Here is a 6,485-nt window from a genome sequence, read left to right on the forward strand (position 1 = left end):
GCTTACTTAGATGATCCTCCAAAAGGAGCTTTGAAGAAACTGATTCATGCTACTAAGTTAAATGTTTCTTTAAAAACCTCAGAAGGAGAAAGAAACCACATTTTATTCAGTTATCTGAAGTTGACAAAACAAAAGAAGAGCTTACAGAGCATATTAAAAATCTTCCGACTCAACACGCATCTTTGCAGTCAGAAAACATGTATTTTGAAAGTGAGAATCAGAAGCTTCAACAAAAACTTAAACTAATGACTGAATTATATCAAGAAAATGAAATGAAACTCCACAAGAAATTGACAGTAGAGGAAAATTACCAGATAGAGGAAGAAGAGAAACTTTCTAAAGTGGAAGAAAAGATCAGCCACACCACTGAAGGACTGGAGACCTATAGAAAGCTAGCCAAAGATCTTGAAGAAGAATTGGAGAGAACTATTAATTTTTATCAAAGGCAGGTTGTTTCCTACAAGAAAAAAGGACATGATAATTGGTTGGCAGCTCAGACTGCTGAAAGAAACCTCAATGATTTAAGGAAAGAAAATGCTCACAACAGACAAAAATTAACTGAAAAAGAGTTTAAATTTGAACTTTTAGAAAAAGATCCTTGTGCACCTGATGTTTCAAAAACAGCATTTGGCAAAGAGCATTCCCCATATGGTCCCTCACCATTGGGTCGGCCTTCATCTGAAACGAGAGCTTTTCTCTCTCCTAAAACTTTGTTGGAGGGTCCACTCACACTCTCACCTGTGCTTCCTGAGGGAGGAGGAAGAGGCCCAAGAGGCCCAGGGAATCCTCTGGACCATCAGATTACCAACGAAAGAGGAGATCCAAGCTATGATACGTTAACCGATCCCCACAGGGCTCCTTCTGACACTGGGTCCCTGTTATCTCCGTGGGAACAGGACCGTAGGATGATGTTTGCTCCACCAGGACAATCATATCCTGATTCAGCTCCTCCTCCACAAAGGGAAGACAGATTTTATTCTAATTCCGATACACTGTCTGGGCCAGCAGAACTCAGAAGTGTTAATTTAATATGCCTTCTTTGGATAAAATGGATGGGTTAATGCCTTCTGAAATGGAATCCAGTAGAAATGATGCCAAAGATGATCCTGGTAATTTAAATGTGCCTGATTCATCTCTCGCTGCTGAAAATGAAGCAACTGGTACCAGCTTTGTTCCTCCACCTCTAGCTCCAATCAGAGGTCCATTGTTTCCAGTGAATACAAGGGGCCCGTTCATGAGAAGAGGACCTCCTTTCCCCCCACCTCCTCCAGGAACCATGTTCAGAGTTTCTCGCGGTTACTATCCACCAAAGGATTTCCCACGTCCACCACATGCTCCATTTGCGATGAGAAACATCTATCCACCGAGGGGTTTTCCTCCTTACCTTCACCCAAGATCTGGATTTACCCCACCCCCACATTCTGAAGGTAGAAGCGAATTCCCTTCAGGTTGATTCTGCCTTCAAAGAAGCCTGCTACTGAACATCCAGAACCACAGCAAGAAACCCGACAATATTTTTGCTCTCTTCAAAAGTAATTTAGACTGATCTCATTTTCAGTTTAAGTAACCGCTGTTACTTAAGTGATTACACTTTTCTCAAATTGAAGTTTAATGGAATTATAGTTCTTAGGATAGTATTTTGTAAATAAAGATGATTTAAATACAAATCTATGAGTAAATCATTTCCATTTTAGTATATTCTAGATCATATAACTTTTAATCTCGGGAACTAATCCACTACTATGGAAACAATAGTGGAAGTTTTATATATGTAATCTCGCAGGTGGGGAGGCTTTAAATTCTAAAGACTGTGTCTTCATGCCAAGAACTACATTCACTGTGGTTGTAGGTAAAGGTGAAAGTAACTTTATGCTTAATTAAATAAATTTTTTTGATTTTTTTAAAAAAGAAAACTGCCAGAACTGAAAGGTGATATAGATGAATCCACAATTATAGTTAGAAATTTCCTCATGCCTTTTTCAATAATTGATAGAACTAGACAGAAAATCAGCAAGGAGTGTTGGCTTTGGCAGCACTTTCTAAAATTAGAATGATGTAGACAAGATTAACACGGCTCCTGCACATAGATTACACAAAATTTTGTGAAGCATTTCATATTTTTAAAAAGAGGGAAAAAATCAGCAAGAATATAAAACAACTCAAAATGCCATTAACCAAAAGAATCTATTTGGCATTTACAGAATATTTCACGCAACAGCAGAATACACGTATTTTTTCGAATGCTGACAAAACACATGGCAAGATAGAGCTATCCTAGGCCCTAAAACTCACCATAGCAAATTTAAGAGATAGTAATCAACCAGAGCAGGTGAAAACCAGAAATCATTGTAGGGAATCCAATTGGAAATCAGCATAAGAAAGATATGAAAATTCCCAAACACTTGGAAATTTAAAAACACACTTCTAAATAATCTATTGGTCAAAGAAGAGGTCTCAAGGAAAAATTTTAAAAATATGTTAAACTGGATAAACATGAAGCTGTGACATATCAAAGTACTGAGAAGGAAACTTATAGCAATAAATGCATGCATTAGTAAAGAGGAAAAGTCTCGAGTGAGGGATAGATTTCCACCTCAGGAACCTAGAAAAAGAACAGAATAAACTGAAAGCAAGTAGAGGGTGGGGATTAATGAAGATAAGAACAGAAAACACATTTAAAAGAGAAAAACAATAGTTAAATCAATGAAACAAAGAGATAGCTCTGTTAAAAGATTAATGAAATTTAGCAAACTCAAGCAGAAATTAAAAGGAAAAGACACAAATTTTAAATATCATAATGAAACAGGCGATATCACTACAGACACCACACATTACAAAGGACAATCAAGGAATATTTCAAACCACTCCACACACATAAATTAGACAACTTAGACAAAATGGACAAAATGCAGTGTTCCTGCTGCAACACAAACTAACTCCACTCACCACGCAGGAATAGATCATGTGAATAACTCTATAACCATTAAGAAAATAGAATTCATAATTTTAAAACTACTAAAAAAGAAATATCTAGGTTTAGATGGTTTCACTGGAGAATTCTAACGTGTTTTAAAAAAAGTTAACACCAATTTTACACTATCTTTTTCAGAAAACAGAAAAAGAACATTTTCCAATTTATTTTTTTGAAGCTATTATTACACTGATACTAAAACCAGGAGAGAGAGAGAGAGTGTGTATATATATATATACACACACACACACGCACACATATATACATATATATATATATATAAAGATATATATATCTTACTTAACAAATGGACTTCTACAGTGTATATTTTTCAAAATTTACCCACGTCCAGTGGGGGATTGTTTCCAGAAAAATAAGCCTGATTAAATGTCACAAAGTCAATCAAAATAATCCACCACATTAACAAACAAAAGAAGGAAAGTTACATTATATCAGTTGATGCATAATAAACATTTAACACATTTCGATATCCAATCATGATAAAAGCTCTCTATAAAGCGAGAATAGAGGAAACTTCATCGACTTGATAAAAAGCATCTACAAAAAGCTAACATTAGACAGTCATGTGTTGTTTAATGATGTGGATACATTCTGAGAAATGTTCTGTCAAGTGATTTTGCCGTTGTGCGAATGTCCTAGAGTGTACTTACACAGATCTAGATAATATATATAGTAGCCACTATACACCTAGGCTATATGGAATAGCTCATCCTTCTTAGGTGACAAACCTGTACAGCATATGACTGTACTGAATACTGTAGGCTATCATAACACAGTAAGTGTTACATTTATGGTAACAGTTTGGTAACACTCACCAACTATGGTATTTATGTATCTAAGCATATCTAAATACATACAATGCATGTAAAAAAATATAACATAAAAGATTTTGTAAATGGTACACCTGTATAGGGCACTTACCATAAATGGAGCTTACAGGACTGGAAGTTGCCTGGGTGAGTAAGTGAGTGAGTGGTGAGTGAATATGAAGGCCTAGGACATTACTGTATGATACTGTAGACTTTATAAACACTGTACACTTAGGCTACACTGAATTCATTAAAGCATTTTTCTTTCTTCAACAATAAATTAACTGTAGCTTACTATAACTTTTACTTTATAAGCTTTTTAATTTTTAATAATAATTTGATTCTACTTTGTAATAACACAACTTAAAACACAAATATTATGAAGCTGTACAAAAGATTATCTTTTTGTATATCTTTGTTCTACAAACACTTTTCTGCTTGTGAAATTTTTTATTTTTATTATTTACTTTTAAAATTTGTTATTAAAAACTAAGACACAAATACATGCAACAGCCTAAGTCTACCTAGTATCAAGATCATCAGTATCAGTCTTCTACCTCCGTATCTTTTCCCACTGAAAGGTCTTCACGGGTAAGAGCATGCATGAAGATGTTGTCTCCTATGATAGCAATGCTTTCTTCTGAAACACCTCCTGATGGACTTGCCTGAGACTATTTAGGAGTTAACATTTTTATAAGTAAAAGGAGTACACTCTAAAATAATGACAAAGGCCAGGCACAGTGGCTCATACCTGCAATCTCAGTACTTTGGGAGGCTGAGGTAGGCAGATCATTTGTAGTCGGGAGTTCAAGAAAAGCCTGACCAAAATGGTGAAACCCCATCTCTGCCAAAAACATAAAAAATTGGCCAAGCATGGTGCTGCACACCTGTAATCTCAGCTACTTGTGAGGCTGAGACACAAGAATCACTTGAACCCAGGAGGCAGAGGTTGCAGTGAGCTGAGATTGCACCACTGCACTCCAGCCTGGGCAACAGAGCAAGACTCCATTCCAAAATAAAATAAAATAAAATAAAATAAAATAATGACAAAAATTTTAGTAAAATGTAGTAAATGTATAGTAAAATGCATAGTTGTTTGCTTTTATACCACACTGGGAGTACAGTAGGATTGTTTACAGCAGCAATCCCACAAACATGTAAGTAATGCATTGTGCTACAACATTATCATGGCTAAGACATCAGTTGGCAATATGATTTTTTCACTTCCATTATAGTCTTGTGGGACCACTCTCATATATGCCGTCCATCAGTGACCAAAGTGTTATGTAGGACATAGCTATACTAACATCATATTTAGTGGTGAAAAACTGAATGGTTTCTCTCTAAATCAAGAATAAAGGAACTATATCTGCTTTTATCACCCTTATGCAAAACAGTGCTGGAAGTTATACACGGTGCAATAAGACAAGAAAATAATTAAAGGACATACAGATCAGGATGGAAAAAATAGAATAGTCCCTATTTACAACAGACATGACTGTCTACATAGAAATCCAAACAAATCTATTTTAGAAACCTCCTAAAATTAAGAAGTGAGTCCATTAAGGTCACAGAATTTAAGATAAACACAATCAAATTAGTTCTCTTTCTATATACAGACATAACTCATTTTATCGTTCTGCAATTTATTGTGCTTCATAGATACTGCATTTCCATTGTGTTAAAATTTTGTGGCTAACCTGCCTCAAGCAAGTCTATCTGCACCATTTTTCCAACAGCATGCTCTCATTTTGTGTCCTAGGTCAAATTTTAATGATTTGTACAGTGTTTTAAACTGGTTTATTATTATTATGTCTGTTATGATGGTCTGTGATCAGTGATCTTTGATGTTACTATTGTAATCGTTTTAGGGCAGCATGAGCACGTCCACATAAGACAGCAAACTTAATTGATAAATGTTGTGTGTGTACTGACTGCTCCACCGATGGGTCATTTCCCTCTCTCTCTTCCTCTTCTGGCCTCCCTAGTCCCTGAGACACAACAATATTGAAATTAAGCCAATTAATCACCCTACCATGTCATCTAAATGTTAAAGTGAATGTCATTAAATGAAACCTGGAAATTATTAAGCTTAGTGAGAAAGGTATGTCAAGTAAGTATAAATCCAGAGTTGTCCAGCTTGAGCTGAAGTGCTATTAGACCTACCAAGTCATAAACCGAATGGTCACAGCAAACATCTATCCTATAATGAATGCAATATGTTTTAGGGCAAGAGAAAATGCGAAAGACAAAAGTAGGCTGAATGTACAGTTGGCACAGATCCCTATATCACTGATGCCTCTCTCTCAGCTTATATATACAGTCTCCTAGGTCCTTCCACCAGCTGATAACTTATTAAACAAGCCAGTGCTAATACAGGGACACTTAGGCCAGCTATATTGGCACAATATGTCAACCACTCAGATGTGGGACATCAAATGTAATCCATGAGGGTAAACCTACTCTGATAAGTGGAATGCATAGATTCATCCCCATCCATAGAAAGGGTTCAGAAAACAGGAGCTGGCCCTGTGCTTTTACAGAGCTTTATCCTTCCCAAACGGCAGGATCAGACATTGTCAAAGAAAAAAGTAAAATTTTCAAAAGCAAATTTTGCTCAATCCTTATGCCTTATCCATTCTTCTTCTAGACAGGTCAATGAGCTCCAGAGATTATTTAAAGCA

General features: G+C 35.9%; 1 pseudogene across 1 annotated transcript in view; it reads left to right on the plus strand.

Annotated features, from left to right (window-relative positions):
- LOC105512834 overlaps positions 1–1,842 on the plus strand; it is a 68,789-nt pseudogene extending 66,947 nt beyond the window's left edge. Inside the window, exon 3 of the transcript XR_001001920.1 lies at positions 1–1,842. This exon is cut by the window's left edge and continues 1 nt beyond it. The product of XR_001001920.1 is annotated as a cTAGE family member 8-like (transcript).
- The last annotated feature ends 4,643 nt before the right edge of the window (positions 1,843–6,485 follow it).

Source organism: Colobus angolensis, unplaced genomic scaffold, assembly GCF_000951035.1.
Source record: "Colobus angolensis palliatus isolate OR3802 unplaced genomic scaffold, Cang.pa_1.0 Scaffold104, whole genome shotgun sequence".
In the NCBI taxonomy this organism is placed as follows: domain Eukaryota; kingdom Metazoa; phylum Chordata; class Mammalia; order Primates; family Cercopithecidae; genus Colobus; species Colobus angolensis.